The sequence below is a fragment of the Pongo pygmaeus genome, chromosome 11, assembly GCF_028885625.2.
Source record: "Pongo pygmaeus isolate AG05252 chromosome 11, NHGRI_mPonPyg2-v2.0_pri, whole genome shotgun sequence".
NCBI lineage: Eukaryota > Metazoa > Chordata > Mammalia > Primates > Hominidae > Pongo > Pongo pygmaeus.
In genome coordinates, this window is record NC_072384.2 from 47,386,890 (window position 1) to 47,399,465 (window position 12,576).

The 12,576-nt window shown below is 37.7% G+C and overlaps 1 protein-coding gene across 17 annotated transcripts in view; it reads right to left on the reverse strand.

The window, feature by feature from the left end:
- ORC4 (origin recognition complex subunit 4) overlaps positions 1-12,576 on the reverse strand; it is a 90,727-nt gene that overhangs the window by 25,554 nt on the left and 52,597 nt on the right. The gene's annotated exons all lie outside the window — the stretch shown is intronic.

A 12,576-nucleotide genomic window follows, 5' to 3' on the forward strand; every position in this document is an offset into this window, starting at 1 on the left:
CCTTCCAATATTAAAATATAGGTACTATCATAAATAAGTGAACTGGGAAAAGCAGTTGTATATACAAAATATTAATAGAAATGACATCAAAACTTCGGACAAAAAGGATTACTCAACGAAGGCAATGGGACAACTGGTAAACTATCTTCCAAAACAAAATACTATTTGTATTTGCAATATGCTACTTATTTGTCACTGCAACACCTTATCTAAAAGGAAAAAAGCAAATATGATCCTCATTTTAAATTACATATGTTTCATAACAAGATACCAAAAAAAAAAAATTCCTGTTATACCTGCATGGTTTTTAAAGCATAGGGAATTCTAGGTCCTCTGAAAAGGAGACAATCTCAAGATATCACCTGTCATACTACCAGTAATAGCCCAACTGAGAAGTGACATTTAATGAGAAGTAACATTAAAGGACTGTACAGAGGTACTTCTTCACCTCTGGATCAGGTCAGACACTATAATAAGAGTACATCCCTAGATGATACAGAGTTGGTCTCTCAAAACAGTGCTTTCAGCAAATTTTTTTTTTTTTTTTTTTTTAGCAATCCATGGTATTTTCTTTCCTCCATCTTCTGATACTTTGCTTAACATATTTTTTCCTAGGTTATGATTTTGTTTTAATTCATAAAATGTTTTATGTTTTGATGAATTATTCAAAACCATTTCAAATCCTTTGCTAAAAGGAATGGGGATTTTAATGATACCTTACATTTTATATACGCATAAGGAGAGTTGCAACAGGTTTATAGCTTTCTTTCCACTCAACTTACTTTAAACACCAACTTATGCTTTGCTTAGATCAGCCCACTAATATTTTATGGGTTGTGTGTATGGTTTGAAATGATAAATATATTAGCAAGTGAGTCTTCAAATAATGTTAGCTCTAATCTGGGTATTGTTAAAATTTATTGTTTAGTTTATGCAATCAACCATTTAAGTTAGCTTTTTTCTTGAATATGTTGTTATCATTTCAAATATTTAAACTATATTATGCACTAAACATATTTAGTTGGTTATTAATGTCACACTGACCGACATAACCAAATTTGGTCATCTCCTTTCCACATTCTTTGTGCCTAAAATTTAATTTTACAAACATACCAAGATAATTTTCTTAGACCTCCCAACATCAGTAATTTTTATGCTCACCAACTATTATACTATTTCCAAATATTATAATAAACACAGGTTTCACCAATATGCAACTAGGAGAAATATCCTATTTAACCATCTAGCAAATCTGTCTACAGTAAATTCCATGTGTAAGAGCATTTTCTAAGGGTGGGTACAGTGGGTCACACCTGTAATCTGAGTGCTTTTTTTTAATTCTTTTATTTATTTTATTATTATTACACTTTAAGTTTTAGGGTACCTGTGCACAATGTGCAGGTTTCTTACATATGTATACATGTGCCATGATGGTGTGCTGCACCCATTAACTTGTCATTTAACATTAGGTATATCTCCTAATGCTATCCCTCCCCGCTCCCCCCACCCCACAACAGTCCCCAGAGTGTGATGTTCCCCTTCCTGTGTCCATGTGTTCTCATTGTTCAACTCCCACCTATGAGTGAGAACATGCGGTGTTTGGTTTTTTGTCCTTGTGATAGTTTGCTGAGAATGATGGTTTCTAGTTTCATCCATGTCCCTACAAAGGACATGAACTCATCATTTTTTATGGCTGCATAGTATTCCATGGTGTATATGTGCCACATTTTCTTAATCCAGTCTATCATTGTTGGACATTTGGGTTGGTTCCAAGTCTTTGCTATTGTGAATAGTGCCACTATAAACATACATGTGCATGTGTCTTTATAGCAGCATGATTTATAATCCTTTGGGTATATACCCAGTAATGGGATGGCTGGGTCAAATGGTATTTCTAGTTCTAGATCCCTGAGGAATCGCCACACTGACTTCCACAAGGGTTGAACTAGTTTACAGTCCCACCAACAGTGTCAAAGTGTTCCTATTTCTCCACAGCATCTCCAGCACCTGTTGTTTCCTGACCTTTTAATGATTGCCATTCTAACAGGTGTGAGATGGTATCTCATTGTGGTTTTGATTTGCATTTCTCTGATGGCCAGTGATGATGAGAATTTTTTCATGTGTTTTTTGGCTGCATAAATGTCTTCTTTTGAGAAGTGTCTGTTCATATCCTTCACCCACTTTTTGATGGGGTTGTTTTTTTCTTGTAAATTTCTTTGAGTTCATTGTAGATTCTGGATATTAGACCTTTGTCAGATGAGTAGGTTGCGAAAATTTTCTCCCATTTTGTAGGTTGCCTGTTCACTCTGATTGTAGTTTCTTTTGCTGTGCATAAGCTCTTTAGTTTAATTAGATCCCATTTGTCAATTTTGATTTTTGTTGCCATTGCTTTTGGTGTTTTAGACATGAAGTCCTTGCCCATGCCTATGTCCTGAATGGTAATGCCTAGGTTTTCTTCTAGGGTTTTTATGGTTTTAGGTCTAACGTTTAAGTCTTTAATCCATCTTGAATTAATTTTTGTATAAGGTGTAAGGAAGAGATCCAGTTTCAGCTTTCTACATATGGCTAGCCAGTTTTCCCAGCACCATTTGTTAAACAGGGAATCCTTTCCCCATTGCTTGTTTTTCTCAGGTTTGTCAAAGATCAGATGGTTGTAGACATGCGGCATTATTTCTGAGGGCTCTGTTCTGTTCCATTGGTCTATATCTCTGTTTTGGTACCAGTACCATGCTCTTTTGGTTACTGTAGCCTTGTATTATACTTTGAAGTCAGGTAGTGTGATGCCTCCAGCTTTGTTCTTTTGGCTTAGGATTGACTTGGTGATGTGGGCTCTTTTTTGGTTCCATATGAACTTGAAAGTAGTTTTTTCCAATTCTGTGAAGAAAGTCATTGGTAGCTTGATGGGGATGGCATTGAATCTATAAATTACCTTGGGCAGTATGGCCATTTTCATGATATTGATTCGTCCTATCCATGAGCATGGAATGTTCTTCCATTTGTTTGTATCCTTTTTTATTTCATTGAGGAGTGATTTGTAGTTCTCCTTGAAGAGGTCCTTCACATCCCTTGTAAGTTGGATTCCTAGGTATTTTATTCCCTTTGAAGCAATTGTGAATGGGAGTTCACTCATGATTTGGCTCTCTGTTTGTCTGTTATTGGTGTATAAGAATGCTTGTGATTTTTGTACATTGATTTTCTATCCTGAGACTTTGCTGAAGTTGCTTATCAGCTTAAGGAGATTTTGGGCTGAGACAATGGGGTTTTCTAGATATACAATCATGTCATCTGCAAACAGGGACAATTTGACTTCCTCTTTTCCTAATTGAATGCCCTTTATTTCCTTCTCCTGCCTGATTGCCCTGGCCAGAACTTCCAACATTATGTTGAATAGGAGCGGTGAGAAAGGGCATCCCTGTCTTGTGCCAGTTTTCAAAGGGAATGCTTCCAGTTTTTGCCCATTCAGTATGATATTGGCTGTGGGTTTGTCATAGATAGCTCTTATTATTTTGAGGTACGTCCCATCAATACCTAATTTATTGGGAGTTTTTAGCATGAAGGGGTGTTGAATTTTGTCAAAGGCCCTTTCTGCATCTATTGAGATAAACATGTGGTTTTTGTCTTTGGTTCTGTTTATATGCTGGATTACATTTATTGATTTGTGAATGTTGAACCAGCCTTGCATCCCAGGGATGAAGCCCACTTGATCATGGTGGATACGCTTTTTGATGTGCTGCTGGATTCGGTTTGCCAGTATTTTATTAAGGATTTTTGTATCAATGTTCATCAAGGATATTGGTCTAAAATTCTCTTTTTTGGTTGTGTCTCTGCCAGGCTTTGGTATCAGGATGATGCTGGCCTCATAAAATGAGTTAGGGAGGATTCCCTCTTTTTCTATTGATTGGAATAGTTTCAGAAAGAATGGTACCAGCTCCTCCTTGTACCTCTGGTAGAATTCGGCTGTGAATCCATCTGGTCCTGGACTTTTCTTGGTTGGTAAGCTATTGATTATTGCCACAATTTCAGATCCTGTTATTGGTCTATTCAGAGATTCAACTTCCTCTTGGTTTAGTCTTGGGAGAGGCAGAGGCAGGAGGACTGCCTGAGCCCAGGAGGTTGAGGCTTTAGTGAGCTATGATTGAGCCACTGGGCTCCAGCATGGGTGACAGAGTGAGAGCCTGTCTCTTAAAACAAAAAAAGGTATTTTCTAGGGGTCAATCTGTCACTTGAAGCCATATCATTTTTTTTTTAAATAAAATGCTTGTAATATTATAAGCCACACTATTGCCTTTTTCAATTAACTGTAGAGTTAGCATTTTTGTATTTCAGACAGTTTGGCCAAGTATAGTGTTTTAAATATACTATAATCTTGGGGTTAGGATTAGGGGTTAAAACAAACATAAGACTACAGTCTTATGTTTTAAAATTTGAATTTATATAATTATACTAATGAGGCTAGGCACAGTGGCTCATGCCTGTAATCCCAGCACTTTGGGAGGCCAAGGTGGGTGGATCACTTGAGCCCAGCAGTTCCAGACCAACCTGGTAAACATGGTGAAACCCCATCTCTACTAAACATAAAAAACTTAGCTGGGTGTGGTGGCACATGCCTGTCCCAGCTACTCAGGAGGCAGAGGTGGGAGGATCTCTTGAGCCTGGGAGGCAGAGGTTGCAGTGAGTCTAGATAGTGCCACTGCACTCCAGCCTGGGCAACAGAGTGAGACTCTGTCAAAAAAAAAAAAAAAAAGAAAAGAAAAAAATTATACTATTGAGAGTTCTTGTCTAAAAATAAATTATATCTGACAATTTATTCAATCCATATTTTCACTCAGGATAGTCCCACAGATACAACAAATTACAAAAATAGCACAAGTCAAACAATGCTCATCTCTTCAACCTGCCAGCATCAGAGTACATCAGGAATACATGAAACTGTATCAAAATGGAATGCCATGCAAGGGACTCTTCCAGATTCCACTATAGTGAAACCCAATAAATGACTGCAAAGCATCACAATAGGGCTCTGGTTTAAGAAGCAAAAAGTAGATAAACTGTCAGTGTGGCCAAGAATAACTGATCCATTTTATTAACTGATAAATACTATGACTTAATGCTTTTGCCTTTAAATTTCAGTACATTGATTAAACCTATAGGGGTGTATGAAAAGGTGCTATAACGTGGAAGGGAACAACAAGCAAATTAAAAAGACTAAGCGCAGATTTAAAATATTAAGCAAGATGGCTGATTAGAGACTCCTGGTGCTTGTACTCCCAACAAGAAAGCACCACAGCAATGAATGAACAGCTAAGATTTGACTGGTGTGTTGAAGGGAGAGTGCTGGAGTACAGCAGGGAAGGAGAAACACATGTGCACTGACTGAAAATCCAGGAGGGTAGTGTGTAGGCACCTGGCCTCTGCAGCTACATCTCCCGCACCCCAATCAAATCTTCCCGTAGTCAGGAGAGACTTCCCGTTTTGGGGAAAAGGTAAGCAGAAGATCCCCACCAGTCTTCACTGCTATCACAAACACCTACAGTCCTTACCACAGGAGAATCCCATAGTCCTAGCAAGCCCTAAGTCAAAGTGGACAGCTGCTGGGAATTCAAGCAGTTGCATTGCTCCAGATCATGAGAATAAGGTATGCACTCTCCATCCCTCGCCTACCTGTAGGCCAACCGGCCCTGCTGCAGCATGGCACCGTTGAGGCCAGAGCCACCTCTGTTGTGCGCCCTGCTCTGCGGGCCAGTAGCCACTGCACCTCTCCATTACTAGGGGTCCATCTGCATTCCACCAAGCCCACATAGGTGGCTGAACACCACAACTCTAGCTGCACAGAGACTGAGCCTATAATTGGTTATGACTCTGGTCCTACACAGCAAGGAAACCAACCCCTTGCTGCCACACTTCCAGCCAGAGGACCAATCTGGCAGTCCAACCCAGGGCAAACTCTCACTTGAGGTGACCAAACCAGTGTGGGGCTCTCTCCCAAGAAGGAGAGGCCCCTGAGCATCCAAGTAGCTGATACACCCCTTGCACTGGCAGAGTGGCTATGCACCCACACTCAGAACCTGAGAAACAGTCCCACAATACCGTGCATCCCTCCCTCCCGCAGACATACCCCTAGCTTGCCCAGTGGTCCTGTGCCCACAATCAGGGCCTGAAAAATAGCCCAGAAGGTTACCCCTGGCAGGCATGCCCCCAGCCCAGCCGAGCAGCCATGAGCCATGACCTGTACCTGAGAAACAGCCCTATGGGCCACCCATGGTGAATACACCTCCTACAGGGTGGCCAAGCATCCCTGTGAACACATACTAGGCCTGAGAAGTAGCCCTTCAGGCCATTCTTGAGCCTGCCAAGCAGTCTTGTGCTCACCTCCCAAACCTGACAAACAGCACAGCCTCCCTATAACCCCACCAGACATGCCCCAGGACCAGCCAAGAAATCGTGTGCCCACGTCCCTAACCTGAGAAGTACACTCACCAACTGCCCCTAAAAGACACATTACCCTAGCTGGCTGAGCAGCATTACACCCTAGGCCTACAAATCAGCCCTGAGGGTTGCCTCTGGCAGACACTCTTTTGGGCCAGTCGAGCAACCCTGCTCCTACTTCTCAGGTCTACAAAATGGTCCAGTGGGCCATCCGCTGCTGAAGTTCCCAGGCCAGCCAAGCAGCAGTGTCACAGGCCTGAGAAACAGCCTCACAGGACGCCTCTAGTGGGCATACCCATAAGCCAGCTGAATAGCCTTGTGCCTGCATCCTAAACCTGAGAAACAATCCTGTGGAACCCCTCAGCAGATACGGCCCTAAGCCAGTCGAGGAACTGTATCCCCACACCTCTGTTGGGATCAAGCAGCCTTGCACCTGGATCCCAGGCATCTCCTGGGCCTGAGAAACAAACCAGTGAGTTGTTCCTGGCAAACATTCACCAAGACCGGCTAAGCAACCGCATGACTATGCTCCTGGCCACATTAATAGCCCCATCTGCCAGTGTGTCAGATCCCAAGGTGGTTGACCCACCATATGCATGCATATGCCCCCAAACTGAGAATCAGCCCAGCAAACCCACCCCTTGCAAAGCTGTACAACTGCCACCACAAACTCTCAGCCTAGGCCATTGAGACACTTGTAAATGACACTAGTGTGGATTACAGCTGAAAAAACTACACAAAGACCACACTACTGTATCCAACTAGAACCAAGGCCAATGAACCACACCAAACTGACACCTCAAGACACATTCACACAAATCAATACTTCCTTACGAGATCAATTCTGTAAGATTGGAAAAGACAATTTTACTTTTCTACCTGAGGCATATCAATAAACATAGGGACACATTAAACATAAAAAAGCAAGAAAACATGACACTTCCAAAGGAAAACAATAATTCCTCTAGTAACAGATAAGAATCATAAGGAAATACAGAAAATGCCAGAAGAATTTAAAATAATAATCTTGACAACACTCAGTGAAATTCAAAAGAATACAGATAGAAAATTAAAATCAGAAAAACAATTTGTGATTCAAATAAGAAATTAACAGAGATACCATAAAAAAACAAACAGAAATCCTACAGCTGAAGAAGTTAATGAATGAAATAGAAAATACAACTGAGACCTTCAATAACAGACTACACAAGCATAAAGATTTCTTAAATTGAAGAGAAATTGTTTGAAATAACACAGGCAGACAAGAAAAAAAATAGAATGAATAAAGTCTACAGGATATATAAGACTTCAATAAGTGAGCAAATATTTGTATTATTGTCCTTTCAGGAGGAGAAAAGAAGGAAAAGGTGAGAAAAACATATTTAATAAAACCATAGTTGAAAACTTCCCAGTTCTTGAGAGAGGAATGGACATCCAAAGGAAGCTCAAAACTCCAAACAGACTCAACACAAACAGAAGGTCTTCTCTGAGGCATATTATAGTCAAATTGTCAAATGTCACAGACAAACAATTAAAACAGCAAGAGTAAAGTGTCAAGTCACTATAATGGAATCCCTATTATACTAACAGTAGATTTCTTCTTCTTTATAGCAGATTTCTTTTTTTTAATTAAAAATTTTAAACTCTTTATCATTTTTTAAAATGATATTTTAAAACATCTTTCATCCTTCTTCTTTACATTTTAGCTGATTGTCAGAATATACAACAGCAGATTTCTTAAGAGAAATCTGACAGGCCAGAGGGAAATGGGATGATACAATCAAAGCTCAGAATGAAAGAACTGTCAGCTAAGAATATAATACCCAGTAGCTTCAGAAATAAAGGAGAAATAAAATCTTTCACAGACAAGCAAAAACTAAAGCAATCCGTCATCACTAGACCAGACCTATAAGAAATGTTCAAGGGAGTCTAACATCCTCAAATGCAAAGATGATAACCACCATCATGAAAACAGGGGAAACTATAAAACTCACTGGTAGTGCAGATACATAAAGGAGAAAGAGAAAGGATCAAGCCTTATCACTACAGAGAAGCACCCAACTGGAAAAATAAATGAGAGGAAGAAACAAAGGATATACGAAACAACCAGAAAACAATCACTAAAATGACAAGGTAAGTCTTCACTTATCAATAATAATCTTGAATATAAACCAATTAAGTTTCCCATTTAAAAAATACAGAACAGATTAAAAAAAAAAAAAAACTCAATTATATGCTGCTACAAGAAACTCACCTCACCTGTATAGACACACAGACTTAAAGGTATGAAAAAGATATCCTATGAAAATGGAAAATAAAAGTGATAAGAAAGTTGTAAAAACAAAGAACATTATATAATAATAAAAGGACCAATCCAACAACAGAATATAACAGTTGTACATATAAATGTACCCAACACTGAAACACTCAGATGTATGAAGCAAGTATTATTAGATCTAAAGAGAGATAAATTGCAATAAAATAATAGGAACTTCAACACCCTATTCTCAGCATTGGACAGCTAATTTAGACAGAAAATCAACAAAGAGAGATTGAATTTGCACTTGACCATAGACCAAATGGACCTAAAATACATTTATAGAACATTTCACCCAACAACTACAGAATGTACATTCTTCTCATCAGCACACAGAAGATTCTCCAAGACTTACCTTATGTTAGGACACAACAGAAGTCTTAAAACATTTTTTCAAAAAAAGCAAAATCATATCAAGTATCTGATCTGGCCACAATGGAATAAAACTAGATATCGATAATAAAAAGAACTGGCTAGGTGTGGTGGCTCACACCTGTAACCCCAATACTTTGAGAGGCCAAGGTTGGAGGATCCCTTGAGCCCAGGAGTTTGAGACCAGCCTGGGCAACATAGGGAGACCTGGTCTATATTTTTTTTAAAAAGTAATAATAATGACAGGAACATTAAAAACTAAACAAAAATATGGAAATTAGATAACATGCCCCTGAACAACGGGCAACAGAAATTAAGAATATTACAGATTCCTCGAAACAAATGAAAATAGAAACACAACATACTAAAACTTAAGGAACACAGCAAAAGCAGAATTAAGAGGCAAGTTTATATCAATATATGCCTACACTAAAAAACTAGAAAAATTTCAAATAAAGAATCTAACAATGCAATCCAAAAAATTAGAAAAATTTTAAATAAAAAACCTAACAATGTATTCCAAAGAGCTAGAAAAGAACAAGCCAAACCCCAAATTAGTCAAAGGAAATAAATATCAGAGAAGGAATAAACAAAATTGAGACTAAAACAATACTACAAAAAAATCACTGAAACAAAAGTTGCTTAGCTAGACTAAGAAAGACCAAAATAAATAAATGAGAAAAGAAAAAGGAGACATCACACTGAACATCACAGAAATAAAAAGGATCATTAGGGACTACTATGAAGAACTATACATCAATAAATTACAAAACCTAAAGGAAATGGTTAAGTTCCTGGACACATACAACCTTTCAATATTGAAGCAAGAAGAAACAGAAAACCTGGAGAGACCAGTAACAAATAATGAGGTAGAATCAGGAATAAAAAGTCTTCCAACAAAGGAAAATCCAGTACTGGATGGCTTCACTGCTGAATTCTACTAAACCCTTCAGGAATTAATGCCAATTCTTCTAAAACTATTCCAAAAAATTCAAGCAGAGGAAATTCTTCCTAATTCATTCTATGAGGCCAGCATAACCCTGACATCAAAACTAGACAAGGACAAAACAGCAACAAAAACTACAGGTCAATATCTCCGATGAATATAGATGCAAAAGTCTTCAATAAAGTATCAGTAAGCTGAATGCAAAAAGATCATTCACCATGATCAAGTGCGATTTATCCCAGGGATGCAAGGATGGTTTAACATATGCAAATCAATAAATCATACACCACATCAATAGAATGGAGGCCAAAAACTATATCATCTCAATGGATGCAGAAAAAAACACGTGATAAAATTCAACATCCCTTCATGATAGGAACTGTCAAAAAGGTATAGAAAAAAACACCACAACATAGTAAAGGCCATATATGACAAACCCAAAACCAACATCATACCAAATGGGGAAAAACTAAAAGTTTCTCCTGTAAAAACTGGAACAATACAAGGATGTTCACTCTCCCCATTCTTATTCAATATAGTACTAGATGTTCAAGCCAAAGCAACTGGAAAGGAGGAAGTCAATTCATTCCTTTTTGCAGATGACATAATCTTATATATAGAAAAACCTAGAGACTCTACCAAAAGACTCTTAGAATTTCAGTAAAGTTGAAGGCTACAAAATCAATATACAATAACCAGTACTGTTTGTATATACTAACAACAAACTACCTGAAAAAAAAAAAAAATCAAGAAGGCAATCCCATTTATAAGAGCTACCAAAAAAACGTAATTACTGAGGAATAAATTCAATTAAGGAGGTGAAAGGTATAGTTCTGTACAAGGAAAACTACAAAGCACTGAAGAAATTGAGGAGGATACACACAAATGAAAAGACACCCATACTCACAGATAGAAAGAATGAATATTGTTAAAATTACTATATTACCAGAAGCAATCTACAGTTTCAATGATATTCCTATCATAACACCAATGATATTCTTCACAGAGATAGAAAAAAAATCCTAAAATTCATATGAAAAAACAAAAGACACCAAATCACCAAAGCAATCTTGAGCACAAGGAATAAGGCTGGAGTCAACATACTGCCTTACTTCAAATATACTACAAAGCTGTAGTAACCAAAACAGCATGGTACTGGCATAAAAACAGACATGTAGACCAATAGAACAGAATAGAGAACCCAGAAATTAATCTGCTTATCAACAGCCAACTGATTTTTACAAAGGCCAAGAACACTCACTCATTAGGGAAAGGGCAATTTCTTCAATAAATGGTGCTGAGAAAACTGGATATGCAGAAGAATTAAACTAGATTCCCATCTCTCATCCTACACCAAAATCATTTCATAATAGATCAAAGACCTCAATGTTAAGACCTGAAACTATAAAACTACTAGAAGAAAATATAGGGGTAATACTTCAGGACACTAGTCTAGGAAAATATCTTATGAATAAAAACTCCAAATCACAGACAACATAAAAAAATAGACAAATCTGCTAACATCAAACTCAAAAGCTTCTGCATAGCAAGGGAAACAATCAACAGCATGAAAAGACAATCTACAGAATAAATGAAAATACCTGCAAAGTATTCATCTGATAGGGATTCATATCCAGATTATACAAGGAACTCCAGTATCTCAAAAGCAAAAAACCAATTTGCTTAAAAAACAGGCGAATTATCTGAACAGACATTTCTGAAAGGACATACATATAGCCAACAAATACATGAAGAAATGCTTAACATCATTAATCATCAGGGAAATGCAAATAGAAACCACAGTGAGGTATCATCTCACTCCAGTTAGGATGTCTATTTTCAGAAAAACAAAAAATTATAAATGCCGGTGAAGATGCAAAAAAAAAAGGAAATTTTATACACCATTGGTGGGAATGTAAACTAGCCAATATTGAAAACAGTACAAAGGTTCCCCAAAAAACACTACAAATAGAACTACCATATGGTCCAGCAATCACACTACTGAGAATTTACATAAAGGAACGGAAGTCATTACATCAGAGAGACATCTGCACCCCTGTATTTATTGTTGTACTATTCACAATAGCCATGATATGGATCAACCTAGTTGTCCAACAACAGATGAATGGATAAAGAATATATGTATATACACACAATGGAATACTGTTCAGCCATTAAAAAAAGAAATGAAATCCTGTCATTCACAGCAACATAGATGGAACTGGAAGAAGTTATATTAAATGAAATAAGCCAGGAAAAGAAAGTTAAACATCATGCATTTTCACTCATCTATGGAAGCCAAGAAAAGTAAATCTTACAGAAGTCAAAAGTAGAAGAGAGGATAGGGTAGGAAGAGTAGGAGGAAAGGAGGCATAGGGAGAGATTCAATAATGAATACAAAATTACAGCAAGATAGGAGGAGTAAGTTACAGTGTTGTACTATCATTGTTCTGTAACTATAGGATGACTATAATTAACAATAATATTTTCCAATAGCTAGAAGAAGGATACTGGA